The sequence below is a fragment of the Lynx canadensis genome, chromosome X (assembly GCF_007474595.2).
Source record: "Lynx canadensis isolate LIC74 chromosome X, mLynCan4.pri.v2, whole genome shotgun sequence".
Taxonomy (NCBI): Eukaryota; Metazoa; Chordata; class Mammalia; order Carnivora; family Felidae; genus Lynx; species Lynx canadensis.
This window is the reverse complement of record NC_044321.2, coordinates 61,868,105-61,886,252: the sequence shown is the minus strand read 5'-3', so window position 1 is coordinate 61,886,252 and position 18,148 is coordinate 61,868,105.

Below are 18,148 nucleotides of genomic sequence, written 5' to 3'. Positions count from 1 at the left end.
TACAAGGATAAAGATAAAATTCTGAAAGGAGCTAGGGATGAACAGGCTCTAAAGTACAAAGGTAGACCCATAAGAGTAGTGGCAGACCTATCTACTGAAATATGGCAGGCCAGAAAGGAATGGCAGGAAATCTTAAATGTGATGAACAGGAAAAATACACATCCAAGAATCCTTTATCCAGCAAGTCTATCATTCAGAATAGAAGGAGAGATAAAGGTTTTCCCAAATAAACAAAAACTGAAGGAATTCATCACCACTAAGCCAGCCCTACAAGAGATCCTAAGGGGGACTCTGTGATTGAAATGTTGCAAGAACCACAAAGTACCAGAGACATCACTACAGACATCACAATGACTCTAAGCCCATATCTTTCAAAAATAACACTGAATGTAAAAGGACTAAATGCCCCAACCAAAAGACATAGGGTATCAAAATGGATAAAAAAAAAAACAAGACCCATCAATTTGTTGCCTACAAGAGACTCATTTTAGACCTAAGGATATCTTCAGATTGAAAGTGAGGGGATGGAGAACTATGTATCATGCTATGGGAGGTCAAAAGAAAGCTGGAGTACCATACTGATATCAGACAAACTATACTTTAAATTAAAGGCTGTAACAAGAGATGAAGAAGGGCATTATATAGTAATTATAGGGTCTAGCCATCAGGAAGAACTAACAATTATAATTGTCTATGCACCGAATATGGAAGTCCCCAATATATAACACAATTAATCACAAACATAAGCAACCTTATTGATAAGAATGTGGTCATTGCAGTGGACTTTAATACTCCACTGACAACAATGGATAGATCATCTGGACACAGGATCAATAAAGAAACAAGGGCCCTGAATGATACATTGGATCCCATGGACTTGACAGATATATTTAGAACTCTGCATCCCAGAGAAACAGATTATACTTTCTTCTCGAGTGCACATGGAACATTCTCCAAAATAGATCATATACTGGGTCAAAAAACAGCCCTTCATAAGTATAAAAGAATTGAGATCATACCATGCACACTTTCAGACCACAATGTTATGAAACTTGAAATCAACCACAGGAAAAAGTCTGGAAAACCTCCAAAAGCATGGAGGTTAAAGAACACCCTACTAAAGAATGAATGGGTCAACCAGGCAATTAGAGAAGAAATTAAAATATATATGGATGGGGCACCTGGGTAGCTCAGTCGGTTAAGCATCTGACTTCAGTTCAGGTCATGATCTCACAGTCTGTGACTTTGAGCCCCACATTGGGCTCTGTGCTGACGGCTCAGAGCCTGGAGCCTGCTTCGGATTCTGTGTGTGTGTCTCTCTCTGCCCCTCCCCACTCATGCTCTGTCTCTCTCTGTCTCAAAAATAAAAGAAAAACATTAAAAAAATTAAAAATATATATATACGGAAACAAATGAAAATGAAAATAAAACAATCCAAACCCATTGGGATGCAGTAAAGGCAGTCTAAAGAAGAAAATATATTGCAATCCAGGCCTATCTCAAGAAACAAGAAAAATCCCAAATACAAAATCTAACAGCATGCCTAAATCAAATAGAAGCAGAACAGCAAAGACACCCCAAATCCAGCAGCAGAAGAGAAATAATAAAGATCAGAGCAGAAATAAACAATATAGAATCTAAAAAACCTGTAGCACAGATCAATGAAACCAAGGGTTGGTTTTTTGAAAAAACAAACAAAATTGATAAACCTCTAGCCAGGCTTGTCAAAAAGAAAAAGAGATGACCCAAATAGAAAAAATCATGAATTAAAATGGAATTATTACAACCAATCCCTCAGAAATACAAGCAATTATCAGGGAATACTAGAAAAAATTTTATGCCAACAAACTGGACAACCTGGAAGAAATGCACAAATTCCTTAACACCCACACACTCCCAAAACTTAAACAGGAAGAAATAGAAAATTTGAACAGTCCCATAACCACCAAAGAAATCGAGTCACTTATCAAAAGTCTCCCAACAAATAAGAGTCCAGGACCAGATGGCTTCCCAGGTGAATTCTACCAGACATTTAGAGCAGAGATAATACCTATCCTTCCCAAGCTGTTCCAAAAATACAAAGGGAAGGAAAACTTTCAGACTCATTCTATGAGGCCAGTATTACTTTGATTCCCAAACCAGACAGAGACCCAGCAAAAAAAGAGAACTACAGGCCAATATCCCTGATGAATATGGATGCAAATATTCTCACCAAGATACTAGCAAATCAAATTCAACAGCATATAAAAAGTGTTATTCACCATGATCAAGTGGGATTCATTCCTGGGCTGCAGGGCTAGTTCAACATTCGCAAATCAATCAATGTCATACATCACATTAATAAATGAAAAGAAAAGAACCATATGATCCTGTCAATAGATGCAGAAAAAGCATTTGACAAAATTCAGCATCCTTTCTTAATAAAAACCTTCGAGGGGCGCCTGGGTGGCACAGTCGGTTAAGCGTCCGACTTCAGCCAGGTCACGATCTCGCGGTCCGGGAGTTCGAGCCCCACGTCAGGCTCTGGGCTGATGGCTCAGAGCCTGGAGCCTGTTTCCGATTCTGTGTCTCCCTCTCTCTCTGCCCCTCCCCCGTTCATGCTCTGTCTCTCTCTGTCCCAAAAATAAATAAATGTTGAAAAAAAAAATTTAAAAACCTTCGAGAAAGTCAGGATAGAAGAAAATACTTAACTATCATTAAAGCCATTTCTGAAAAGCCCACAGCTAATATCATCCTCAATGGGGAAAAACTGAGAGCTTTCCCCCTGAGATCAGGAGCACGACAGGGATATCCACTCTCACCGCTGTTGTTCAACATAGTGTTGGAAGTTCTAGCATCAGCAATCAGACAACAAAAGGAAATCAAAGGCATCAAAATTGGCAAATATGAAGTCAAGCTTTCACTTTTTGCATATGACATGATATTATGCATGGAAAACCTGATAGATTCCACCAAAAGTCTGCTAGAACTGATACATGAATTCAGGAAAGTCGAAGGATACAAAATTAATGTACAGAAATCAGTTGCATTCTTATACACTAATAATGAAGCAACAGAAAGACAAATAAAAAAACTAATCCCATTCACAATTGCATAAAGAATCATAAAATACCTAGGAATAAACCTAACCAAAGATATAAAATATATGTATGCTGAAAAACTATAGAAAGCTTATGAAGGAAATTGAAGAAGATACATAGAAATGGAAAAATATTCCATGCTCATGGATTGGAAGAATCAATATTGTTAACATGTCAATACTACTCAAAGCTGTCTACACATTCAATGCAATCCCAATCAAAATTGCACCAGAATTCTTCTCAAAGCTAGAACAAGCAATCCTAAAATATTTATGGAACCACAAAAGACCCTGAAGAGCCAGAGTAATATTGAAGAAGACCAAAGCAGGAGGCATCAAAATCCCAGACTTTAGCCTCTACTACAAATCTGTAATCATCAAGACAGCATGGTATTGGCACAAAAACAGACACATAGACCAAGGGAATAGAATAGAGACTCCAGAATTGGACCCACAAAAGTATGGCCAACTAACCCTTGACAAAGCAGGAAAGAATATCCGATGGAAAAAAGACAATCTCTTTAACAAATGATGCTGGGAGAACTGGACAGCAACATGCAGAAGAATGAAACTAGACCACTTCCTTACAACATTCACAAAAATAAACAAAAAATGGATGAAAGACCTGAATGTGAGACAGGAAACCATCCAAACCCTAGAGGAGAAAGCAGGAAAAAACATCTCTGGCCTCAGTAGCAGCAATTTCTTACTTGACACATCCCCAAAGGCAAGGGAATAAAAGCAAAAATGAACTACTGGGACCTCATCAAGATAAAAGCTTCTGCAATGCAAAGGAAATAATCAACAAAACTAAAAGACAGATAACAGAATGGGAAAAGATATTTGCAAATGACATATCGGGCAAAGGGCTAGTATCCAAAATCTATAAAGAACTCACCAAACTCCACACTCAAAAAACAAATAATCCAGTGAACAAACGGGCAGAAGACATGAATAGACACTTCTCTAAAGAAAACATTCAGATGGCCAATAGGCACATGAGAAGTTGCTCAACATCACTCCTCATCAGGGAAATATAAATCAAAACCACACTCAGATATCATCTCACACCAGTCAGAGTGGCTAAAATGAACAAATCAGGAGATTATAGGTGCTGGCGAGGATGTGGAGAAACGAGAACCCTCTTGCACTGTTGGTGGGAATGCAAACTGGTGCAGCTGCTCTGGAAAACAGTGTGGAGGTTCCTCAAAAAATTAAAAATAGATCTATCCTATGACCCAGCAATAGCACTGCTAGGAATTTACCCAAGGGATACAGGAGTGCTGATGCATAGGGGCACTTGTATCCCAATGTTTATAGCAGCACTTTCAACAAGAACCAAATTATGGAAAGAGCCTAAATGTCTATCAACTGATGAATGGGTAAAGAAATTGTGGTTTATATACACAATGGAGTACTACTTGGCAATGAGAAAGAATGAAATCTGGCCTTTTTAGCAACATGGATGAAATGGAGAGTGTTCTGCTAAGTGAAATAAGTCATACAGAGAAAGACAGATGCCATATGTTTTCACTCTTATGTGGATCCTGAGAAACTTAACAGAAGACCATGGGAGAGGGGAAGGAAAAAAAAAGAGGTTAGAGAGGGAGGGAGCCAAAACATAAGAGACTCTTAAAAACTGAGAATAAACTGAGGGTTGACGGGGATGGGAGGGAGGTTAAAGTGGGTGATGGGCATTGAGGAGGGCACCTGTTGGGGTGAACACTGGGTGTTGTATGGAAACCAATTTGACAATAAATTTCATATAAATAAATAAATAAATAAATAAATAAATAAATAAATCTGTATTACTAAGCTATAGTAATTAAAACAGTATGGTATTGGCACAAAAACAGACAAATAAATCAATAGAACAGAATAGATGGCTCAGAAATAAACCCACACGCATATGGTCAATTACCTTATGGCAAAAGAACCCATAATATATAATGGGGAATGAAAAGACTCTTTAACAGATAGTATTCAAAGAATGGAGAGGCACATGTGACGGAATAAAAGTGAACCAGTATCTTACAGCATACAAAGCAATTAACTCAAAATAGATTTAAAAATTTGAATGTAAAGCTTGAAACCATAAATCTCTTAGAAGAAAACATACATGGTAAGCTCATTGATGTCAATCTTGATGACTTTTTTAGATTTGACACCAAAATCAAAGATACCAAAAGCAAAACTAAACAAGTGAAACCTCATCAAACTAGAAAGCTGTGCAGCAATGAAAACATTCAACAAATTGTAAAAGCAACTCACTGAATTAAGAGAAAATATATGGAAATCATATTTGATTAGGTGATAATATATAATTTATAAAAAGAAATTATTCAACCCAACATAAAAAATGTAACTAAAAAATGAGCAGAGAATTTGAATAGATATTTTCCAAAAAAGACGTACAGATGACCAACAGGTACATGAAAATGTGTACAATATCACTAATCATCAGAGAAATGCAAATAAAACCACAATGAGATATCAATGTACATAAGCTGGAAAGATTTTTATCAAAATGACAAGAAATAACAAGTGTTGGTGAGGATGTGGAAAAAAGGGAGCCCTTGTATACTGTTGGTAAAAATGTAAATTGGTGCAGCCCCTATGAAAGACAGTATGGAGTTTCCTCAAATAATTGAAAATATAACTACATGAGAACCAAAAATTCAAATTCGGGATATTTATGTGATGAAAATAAAAATGCTAACTGAAAAACATATATGCACTCCATATTCATTGCAGCATTATTTATAATAACCAAGATATGCAAGCAGCCCAAATCTCCATCCATAAGTAGATTAAAAAAATGTGACATATATAATGAAATATTATTCAGCCATTAAAAAAAGAAGAAAATCTAAGAATTTGCAGCAACATGAATGGACTTTAAGGGCCCTATGCTATGTGAATTAAGTCAGAGAGAAAGACAAATACCATATAACCTCACTTATATGTAGAATATTTTTATAAATTGTAAAAATATCAAGTATGGAAAGATGGAATAGTAGAATGACCCTAGTCTCACCTCCTTCCATGGATACAACTAGATAAAACTGACACCAGTGTAAATAACCCAGAAAATGTGCTGAAGACTGGCATAACAAACTCCACAACTGAACATGAAAAGAGGCAACATCAAAGAGTATAAGAAGGGCAGAGAAGTATTGGAGAGCTAAAGAGACCACAGGACTCTCCCCAGAAGGAAAGGACCTACGGATGTGGAGAAGGAAGAGAAGCAGACTATCACACAAGGAAGCTTGCATAGGGCAGATGAATTCCTATGACATTTGGCTGTGAAAACAAGAGAGGCTAAATTTGTGAGTTCTTATAACCAGCAAGATGTAAAGCCTGGAATTTTAAAAGTCAGTGGGCTCAGCTCTGAGAGAGCCAGGAGGGTGGAACAGAAGCTGAGTCCCTACCCTTAAAGAGACAACACAACAAACAGCCTCCACAGATACAACATAGAAACAGCAGTTTGAAAAACTCCTGGGGCATAGGGGAGAGAAACTTATTTACTAAATTCAGAGCATGTCCTTAAGGGGAAGAGAATCGTGGGGAAGGGCTCCTCCAAGAACAAAGGAGCTGGTAGGGGCCATTTCCCTCCCCAGCATAAACACATGGCCACCTGCGGGAACCAGTGCAACATGGAAATATACTACCTAACTTGCTTACACCATGTCATGCACACTGTGCTGTGATTTGGAAGATCTTCCCCTTCCAGACAGGCCCACTTCAGTCCTGGTGCTACAAAGCCCTTCTTGCAAAGGACCTGGGGTGTGTTTTCACACCGTTGCTAACACTGTTGCCATGCTGTTGCCTCCATACATGTTGTGGATCTGCCCCCTCCAATATGCTCTTGGCCCATTCAAACTTGCGGGGAATAAGCTTAGAAATTCCCTGGGCTGCACCAATGGGTTAATAAGGCATAAAGAATTACAAAGCCATAGGATGCTCACACCCAAGTTTGGGTAAACAAGATTAGGTGAATGAGGATAGAGATGGGGGGCTAAGGCCCCCAGAATAAGGGGGGGCAAAGGCCCCCAATATAAAGAATATGAGGTAAGGAATATTAGGATTTCAGGGCAAAAGTGCCCCCCAATTTAGTACTATAGCAGAAAGCTACTTTCATAGGAAAGAAGGACCAAATTAGGTAAACAGGTAAATAGGGCTAGGTAAACAGGTAAACAGGTAAATAGGTAAATAGACCACTGCACTGTGGGTGATGCTGCCCAGAGCAGAGCTGATTAACAAAAGAAAGGTGCCTTGTTAACACTGAGGTTACATGCTCTATCTGTCTTATCCCCTAGGCTAGCTAAGATAAACAGACATGGTGCCTCCTGTCTGCCATTAACAACCATCTGCCCATCTGCCCATCTGCCCAGTGCCAGGATTTTGTTTTATATTGGCCCAAACACCAAATACCATATATCTTCAAAACCTCCTTTCCCTCATGTCCATGAGTTAATGTTCACAGGTTCATTGTCTCTTTGTTCATGCCCATCACATTTGTAAGCCTTCTGATCTTAATAAATACAGAGCAAGGACCCTTATTCAGGGTTTTTGTCTTTTCCCAGACGTTAGCCATCTCTCACATTTTAATCCTGCATCTGCTTTCTTGCTAGGTAAGAATGAAATTTAGACTTAGAGTCTACAACACAAACTGGGGCCACAAGCCTGGCAGTGTGCAAGCAGCCCTAACAGGAGACAGCACCACTGCAAACTGACTCCTGCTTTTGGGACATGGAAAGATAACCACACATAGCAGTCAGAGAGTGGCCCAGCAGTGGGTTGGGGGGGCAGACAGCTGGTCTGACTGAAGGCCCCTCCGACAAATGGAAGCTTCTTAGAGGACAGCACAGGGAAAGCACCCTGAAGTTTGATGAAAGAGACAGAGAGAGAGAAAGAGAGAGCAAGCGGGGGGGGGGCAGAGAGAGAGGAAGAGAGAGAATCCCAAGAAGGTTCCACATGTCAGTGCAGAGCGCGATACAGGGCTCAAACCCAAAAACCGTGAGACCATGGCCTAAGCCAAAATCAAGAGTTGGTTGCTTAACTGACTGAGACACCCAGGTGCCCCTAGTTAGAGAATTTAATGTGTTGATCATAAAGATACCCACTAGACAGAAGAAAGAATGGAGAACATCATTGAGATCCTTAACAAAGAGATAAAAATAACCAATCAGAGATGAAGAAGACAATAAATAAAATAGCACACAAGAAGAAACAGAATAATGGATCAGGAGGGCAGAATAATGGGAAGTAATCAGGCTGAGCAGGTGAGAGAGAAAAAAGAAGCATGATGCAAAATGAGAACATACTTAGGGAACTCAATGACTCCACCAAGAGTAATAACATTTGCACTATAGGGATCTCCAAAAGGAGAACATATATTTAAAGAAATATGTCTGAAAATGTCATGAATCTAGGGAAGGAAACAGAAATTCATATCCAGGAGGCAGAACAACAAAAAGTCCAACAATACCAACCTAAATAGGTCCAAGACACGTAGTAATTAAAATGACAATTTTAAAAGGAAGGAAAGAAAACAGTTACACACAAAGAAAACCCCATAAAGCCATCAGCATTTCACAGCAGAAACCTTGCATTCCAGAAGGGATGAATAACATATTCAAAGAGATAAAAGAAAAAATCTACAGCCAATAATATTCTATCCATCAAAGTAATCATTCAGAGTAGAAGGAGAGATAAAAAGTTTCCCAGATAAACAAAAGTTGAAGGAATTAATGGCCACAAAACCAACCATACCAAAAATGTTAAAGAGAACTCTGAGTTGAAAGGAAAGACCATAAGTATCAGTAAGAACAATAGGAAACACAAAATCAGTAAAAATAAGTATACCTATAACAATGTCAGGGGATTCACAAAATAAAAGGATGCAAAGAATAACACTGTATACGGAAAATGTAGGGGAGAGATGAGTAAAGAATGTGTTCAAACTTAAGCAACTATCAGCGTAACATTCACTGCTACATTCATAAGATGTTACATACAGACCTAATGTTAACCAAATATCAAAATCCAGTAATATATCTGGAAAAAAATGAGGAAAAGGTCAAAATATATCACTAAAGAAAGCGAATTAATCATGAGAGAAGACAGCAAGGAAACGATGGAACAAAGAAAAACTACAAGAACAAACATAAAACAAGTAACAGAATGTCAATAAATACATATCCATCAATAATTACTTTGAATGTAAATGTACTAAACGCCCCAATTTAAATACATAGGGTAGTGTTTCCAGAAAATGGTGGTAGAGTAGGAGAACTCTAGGCTCCTCTCATCCCTAGAAAAGAGCTAGATAACTATGAAAACATTCTAAAAACCACAGAAATCAACCTGAAGATCAACAGAACAAACTTCAAAACCAAAGGTAAAGAAGCCACCTCAAAGAAGGTAGGAAGTGTGATAATGTGGTTTGAGGGCAAAATGGATCACAGGTGCTGCAGAGTGGTAAACAGAGAAAGGTAAGAGTGGAGCACATAGGGGACACATAAGAATCCCAAAGCCATTGGCTGTGAAAATGAGAGAAGCTGATTTTCCTGTGCTTTTGCAACCAGTGAGGCTTAAAGATGGGAGTTTTAAAGATCAGCAAGCTTGGCTGGGACGGAGCCCTGAGGGCACTGCCCTACTCCTGGAGAATAGGCAGGCAAACAACACGGGAGAAAGCATGTAAACAGCGATTTGAAGAATGCTGGGGACACACAGGATGGAGATTATTCGCTCTTCTTGGAGCATGTCCCAGAGAGGCAAAGGTTGAGGTTTCCTAAGAAGGAATTCTCCTCAAAATTGCAAAATAGAAACCCTTCCTGAGGTCTGCTCTACAGGTTTTCGATTTGCCAATCTCCTCTATCTCAAATCAAGTAAGCGAATTCCTCTCTCTCTCTCTCTCTCTCTCTCTCTCTCTCTCTCTCATTTCCTCTCCTATTACTCTGGAGAACTCTAATACAATATCTTAAATGATTGAAGAAAATCATGCTTAATTAGAAGGAAATGATAATTAATGGAGATTTACAGGTTAAAATTGATCCTTTGGATAAAATTTCTTCAAAATATTTTAAGGGAAGTTTAGACAAGGCTTCTTTTCCTCATAATATGTAAAGGAATTTTTACTTCTTTTGAAATAACACAATTATTGACTACTTGAACTTTTTCTCCTTTAAAAGTTCCATAGTCCCTTGCTCACCAAATGTTGGCAAACAATGGCCCACAAGCCAAATCAGACCCAGCTTGTTTATGTAAAGTTTTATTGGAACCCATATTCTTTTATATAATTGTTCATGGTTACTTCTTTTTATTTTATTTAAATCCAAGTTAAGAGTCTCTTATGTTTTGGCTCCCTCCCTCTCTAACCTCTTTTTTTTTCCTTCCCCTCTCCCATGGTCTTCTGTTAAGTTTCTCAGGATCCACATAAGAGTGAAAACATATGGCATCTGTCTTTCTCTGTATGACTTATTTCACTTAGCAGAACACTCTCCATTTCATCCATGTTGCTAAAAAGGCCAGATTTCATTCTTTCTCATTGCCAAGTAGTACTCCATTGTGTATATAAACCACAATTTCTTTACCCATTCATCAGTTGATAGACATTTAGGCTCTTTCCATAATTTGGTTCTTGTTGAAAGTGCTGCTATAAACATTGGGATACAAGTGCCCCTATGCATCAGCACTCCTGTATCCCTTGGGTAAATTCCTAGCAGTGCTATTGCTGGGTCATAGGATAGATCTATTTTTAATTTTTTGAGGAACCTCCACACTGTTTTCCAGAGCAGCTGCACCAGTTTGCATTCCCACCAACAGTGCAAGAGGGTTCTCGTTTCTCCACATCCTCGCCAGCATCTATAGTCTGTTGATTTGTTCATTTTAGCCACTCTGCCTGGCATTAGGTGATATCTGAGTGTGGTTTTGATTTATATTTCCCTGATGAGGAGTGAACGTTGAGCATTTTTTCATGTGCCTATTGGCCATCTGGATGTCTTCTTTAGAGAAGTGTCTATTCATGTCTTCTGCCCGTTTCTTCACTGGATTATTTGTTTTTTGGGTGTGGAGTTTGGTGAGCTCTTTATAGATTTTGGATACTAGCCCTTTGTCCAACATGTCTTTGCAAATATTTTTTCCCACTCTGTCGATTGCCTTTTAGTTTTGTTGATTATTTCCTTTGAATTGCAGAAGCTTTTTATCTTCATTTAACCAGATCTATTTAACAGATATATTCAGAACATTTGATCCTAAAACAGCAGAATATACATCTTTGCAAGTGCACGTAGAACATTCTCCAGATTAGATCACATATTAGGTCACAAATCAGGCCTCACCAAATGCAAAAATATTGAAATACTATGCACCTTTTCTGAACACAAAGCTAGAAAAGTAGAAGTCAACCACAAGAAAAAATCTGGCAAAACCACAAACACATGAAGGCTAAATGACCTTCTACTAAACAATGAATGGGTCAACCAGGAAATCAAAGAAGAAATTTAAAAGTACATGGAAACGAATGAAAATAAAAACATAATGGTCAAAATTTTGGGGGATGAACCAAAAGTACTCATCACATGGATGTATATAGCAATAGAGGTCTGCCTCAAGACACAAAAAAATCTCAAATAAACAACTTTACACAAACAAAAACTAGAGCTAACAGAAGGAAGAAAGTAATAAAAATTAGAGCATAAATAAATTATAGAAAAATTTTAAAAGGCAATAGAAGAGATCAATGAAACCAAGAGCTGGTTCTTTGGAAAAATTAATAAAACTGATAAATCTCTAAGAGTTATCAAAAAGAAAACAGTAAGGACACAAATAAATAAAATCAGAAATGAGATAGGAGAAATAACCAACACCACAGAATTACAAACAATATTAAGAGAATATTATGAAAAACATTATGGCAATAATTTGGACAACCTAGAAGAAATGGATAAGTTCCTAGAAACATACAAATTACCAAAATTGAAACAGGAATAAATGGAAAACTTAAAAAGGTTGATAACCAGCAAAGAAATTCAATCAGTAATCAAAATCTCCCAACAAACAAAATCCTAGGACCTAATGACTTAACAGGTGAATTCTACCAAACATTTAAAGAGGAGTTAATACAGTAAAACCTTGGTTTGAAAGCATAATTCATTCTGGGAACATGTTTGTAATCCAAAGCACTTGTATATCAAAGAGAATTTCAATAACAATTAGCTCAGTTGTGATCATGTGATGTTCGGTGTCATGTACTACTTGTATTGTAAGACATCACTCATTTATCAAATTAAAATTTATTAGAAATGCTTGCTCACCTTGAAGAATACTCACAGACCAAGTTCCTCCCAGTCCAATGTTTTACTGTACTTTTTTTCAAACTATTTCAAAAAATGGAAATGGAAGGAAAACTAACAAACTCATTATAAAAGGCCAGCATTACCCTGATTCCAAAACAACAAAGACTCCACTAAAAAAGAGAATTACAGGCCAATAACCCTGATGAACATGGATGTAAAAATTCTCAACAAAATACTATCAAATGGAATCCAACAATACGTAACAATAATTATTCATCACAATCAAGTGGGATTTATTCTTGGGCTACAGGGATGGCTCAATATCTTCAAATCACTGAACGTGATACACCACGTTAACAAATTAAAGAATAAGAACCACATGATCATCTCAGTAGATGCAGAAAAGCATTTGACAAACTACAGCATCCTATCATAAAATCTCTCAATAAAGTAGGGAGGGTGAGAACATACCTCAATATAATAAAGGTCATATACAAAAAAAAATCCACAATTAATATCATCCTGAATGGGCATAAACTGAGAGCTTTTCCTCTACAGAAAGAAACAAGACAGAGATGTCCACTCTCACCACTATTTTTTTTAATTTTTTTTCAACGTTTTTTTATTTATTTTTGGGACAGAGAGAGACAGAGCATGAACGGGGGAGGGGCAGAGAGAGAGGGAGACACAGAATCGGAAACAGGCTCCAGGCTCCGAGCCATCAGCCCAGAGCCTGACGCGGGGCTCGAACTCACGGACCGCGAGATCGTGACCTGACTGAAGTCGGAGGCTTAACCGACTGCGCCACCCAGGCGCCCCTCACCACTATTTCTTAAAATAGTACTGGAAGTCCTAGCTTCAGCAGTCCAATAACAAAAATAAATAAAGGCATCCAAATTGACAAGGAAGAATTCAAACTTCCACTATTTACAGATGGCACAATATTCTATAAGAAAACCCAAAATAATCTACCAAAAAATTGGTAGAACTGATATGGAAATTTAGTAAAGTTGCAGGATACAAACTCAACATACAAATATCTAACCTGTTGCATTTCTGTACATAAATAATGAAGCTTCAGAAAGAGAAATCAAAAAATTGATCTCATTTATAATTGCACCAAAACCCATAAGATAACTATGAATAAACCTAACCAAAGAGATAAATGACCTATGTTCTGAAAACTATAAAACACTTATTGAAAAAATTGAAGATGACACAAAGAAATGGAAAAACATTCCAAGTTCATGGATTGGAAAAACAAATGTTGTTAAAATGTAGTACTGCCCAAAGCAATCTACATACTTAATGCAATCCCTTTCAAAATACAACCAACATTTTTCACAGAGGTAGAACAAACCATCTTAAAATTTGTATGGAAGCACCAAAGACCCTGAATAGCCAAAGCGATCTTGAAAAAGAAAAAAAAAGGCTGGAGGCATCATGATTCTGAACTTCAAGTTACCTTACAAAGATATAGTGAACAAACAGTATGTTACTGGCACAAAAAGACACATAGGTCAATGGAACAGAATAGAAAACCCAGAAATGGACCAACAACTATATAGTAAACTAATCTTTGACAAAGCTGCAAAGAATATCCAATGGGAAAAAAGGTAGCCTCTTCAACAAGATGGTGTAGGGAAACCTGGACAGCAACATGCAAAAGAATGAAATTGGACCATTTTCTTACACCATTCACAAACATAAATTCAAACTGGATGAAAGACCTAAATTTCAGACAAGAAACCATCAAAACCCTACAGAAGAACACAGGCAGTAACCTCTTTGACCTTGACCATAGCAACTTCTTACTAGATACTTGCCTCTTTGGAGGCAAGGGAAACAAAAACAAAAATGAACTAGTTGGACTTCACCAAGATAAAAAAGCTTCCGCACAACAAAGACAACAATCAACAAAACTAAAAGGCAATCTATGGAATAGGAGAAGATTTGCAAAGAACATATCTAATAAAGGGTTAGTATCCAAAATCTATAAAGAATTTATCAAACTCAACATCCAAAAAAACAAATAATACAGTTAAAAAATGGACAGAAGACATGAGTAGACAATTTTACAAAGAAGACAACCAGATGGCCAACATACACATGGAAAGATGCTCAACATTACTCATCATCAGATAAATATAAATCAAAACTACAATGAGATATTACCTCACACCTCTCAGCATGGCTAAAGTTCACAGGAAACAACAGATGTTTGCAAGGATGCAGAGAAAGGGGAGCCCTCTTCTACTGTAAGTGGGAATGCAAAATGGTGCAGACAACTCTGGAGAATGGAGGTGATTCAAATTTTTAAAAATAGAACTACCCTATGATCCAGTAACTGCACTACTAGGTATTTACCCAAAGTAAACAAAAATTCAAACTCAAAGTGATACATGCACACTGATGTTTATATAGTATTATCAACAATAGCCAATTATGGAAAGAGCCCAAGTGTCTGATGAATGGAAAGACCCCAATTAGCTGATGAATGATATATGTATACAATGGATACTACTCAGCCAAAAAGGAATAAAATCTTGTCATTTGCAACGACATGGATGGAGGTAGAGAGTATCATGCTAAGCAAAATAAGTCAGTCAGAGGAGCGCAAATACCACATGATTTCACTCATATGTAGATTTGAAGAAGCAAAACAGATAAACATGGTTGGGGGGTAGATAAAGAGAGGCAAACCAGAAAACAGTCTCTTAACTATAGAGAACAAACTGAGGGCTTCTGGAGGGGAGGTTGGTGGGGGAATGTGTTAAATGAATGATGGGTACTAAGGAGGGCACTTGTTGAGGTAAACACTAGGTGTTGTATTTAGGTGATGAATCACTAAATTCTATGCCTGAAACTAATGCTACAATGTATGTTAACTAACTGGAATTTAAATAAAAACTTGAAAAATAGAAAAAGTATTCACAAAACAATCAACATAATATGTAACATTAATATAAGAAAGGATAAGAACCATATGATCTTCTCAATAGATGCAGAAAAAGCATCTTACAAAGCACATTTATTCATGATAAAAACCCTCAACAAAGCAGGTTTAGACGGAACATACCTCAACACAACAATAGCTATATATGAAAAACCCACAGCTAATATCAGCCTAAATAGGAAAAAAAATGAGGTCATTTCCTCTATGGTCAGTAACAGGACAGGGATGTCCACTGTCACTACTGTTATTTAACATACCGCTGGAAGTCCTAGCTTCAGAAATCATACAACAAAAATAAATAAAAGGAATCAAAATCAGCAAAGATGAAGTAAATTTTTGATATTTGCAGATTACATGATAGTATAGATAAAAACTAGAAAGACTCCACCAAAAAGTGCTAGAACTGATACAGGAATTCAGTAAAGTCAGAGGATACAAAATAAGTGTGCAGAAATCTGTTCAATTTCTATACATCAGTGATTAAGCAGCAAAAAGGGAAATTAAGAAAACAATCTTATTTAAAATTGCACCAAAAATAATAACATACCAGGAATAAACCAAACCAAAGACATGAAAGACCTGTACTCTGAAAATTGTAAACACTGATAAAGGAAATTGAGGATGGCACAAAGAAATGGAAAGAAAGTCTACACTAATGCTTGGAAGAACAAATATTGTTAAAATATCTATACTAACCAAAGCCATCTACACATTTATTGCAATCCTTGTCAAAATAACAATAACATTTTTCACAGAGCTAGAGCAAACAATCCTAAATTTGTATGCAACCACAAAAGACAGTGTGTAACCAAAGTCATGTTGAAAAGGAAAAGCAAAGCTGGAGGCATTACAATTCTGGACTTCAAATTATATTACAAAGCTATACTGATCAAAACAGTATGGTACTGGCACAAAAACAGACACATAGATCAATGGAACAGAATAGAAAACCCAGAAATGGACCCACAACTGTGTGGTCAACTAATCTGCGAGAAAGCAGGAAAGAATTTCCAATGGAAAAAAAAGACATCTCATCAACAAATGGTATTGGGAAAACTGGATACCAACATGCAAAAGAACAAAACTCTACCACTTTTTATACCAAACACAAAAGTAAATTCAAAATGGATAAAATACCTAAAAAAGACATCTCATCAACAAACGGTATTGGGAAAACTGGACAGTAACATGCAAAACAACAAAACTCGACCACTTTTTTACACCATACACAAAAATAAATTCAAAATGGATAAAATACCTAAATCCTAGAAAAATCCTAGAAAAAAACACAGGCAGTTCTTTGACATCAGCCATAGCAATGTCTTTCTAGATATGTCTCCTCAGTCAAGGAAAACAAAAGAAAAAATAAACTGTTGAGACTACATCATAATAAAAAAAAACTTCTGCACAGTGAAGGAAACAATCAAGAAAACTAAAAGGCAACCTAGAGAATGGGAGAAGAGTTTTGTAGGTGACATATCTGAGAAAAGGTTAGTATCCAAAATATATAAAGAACTTATCAAACTCAATACCCGAAAAATGAATAATCTTTTTTTTTAATTTTTAATGTTTATTTATTTTTGAGAGAGAGAGAGAGCGAGCAGGGGAGGGACAGAGAGACAGAGGGAGACACAGAATCCAAAGCAGTGTCCAGGCTCTGAGCTGTCAGCACAGATCCCAATGTGGGGCTTGAACTCATGAACCATGAGATCATGACCTGAACTGAAGTTGAACGCTTAACTGACTGAGCCACCCAGGAGCCCCGAAAAATGAGTAATCTAATTAAACATGGGCAAAAGACATGAATAGACATTTTTCCAAAGAAGACATCCAGATGGCCAACAGATCCATGAAATGATGCTCAATATCACTCATCATCAGAGAAATGCAAATCAAAATTACAATGAGATATCATATCACACCTGTCAGAATGGCTAAATCAACAACACAAGAAACAAGTGTTGGCGAGGATGTGAAGAAAGGTGAACCCTCATGCTCTGTTGTTAGTGGGAATGCAAACTGGTGCAGTCACCAGTTTTCTGCATAACAGAAAACAGTATGGAGATTCCTCAAAAAGTTAAAAACAGAAATACCCTACAATCCAGTAATTGCACTCCTAGGTATTTACCCAAAGTATACAAAAATACTAATAACGAGTGATGCATGCACCCTAATGTTTATAGCAGCATAATCTACAATAGCTGAATTATGGAAAGAGCCCAAGTGTCCATCTACTGATGAATGGATAAAGAAGATGTGGTGGATACATACAATGGAATATTATCCACCCATAAAAACCAATGTAATCTTGATGTTTGCCACAATTTGATGGAGCTAGAGAGTATTACGCTAAGCGAAATAAGTCAGTCAGAGAAAAATAAATACCACATGATTTTACTCATATCTGTAATTTAAGGAAAAAAATGAGCAAAGACTACAAAAAGAGAGGCAAACCACAAAAGACACTCTTACTATCGAGAACAAACTGATGGTTACATGAAGGCAGGTGGTTGTGGGGATAGGTTAAATAGATGATATGGTGCACTTGTGATGAGCACCAGAAATTCTATAGAAATGTTGATTCTGTTGATTCACTATATTGTACACCTGAAAGTAATATAACACTGTATATTGACTGGAATTCAAATAAAACTTAAAAATAAATAACTAAATAAATTTTCTTTAAAAAGCACAAAAAAATCGGGGCACCTGGGTAGCTCAGTCAGTTAAGTGTCCAACTTCGGCTCAGGTCATGATCTCACTGTTCATGAGGTTGAGCCCCACATCAGCCTCTGTGCTGACAGTTCAGAG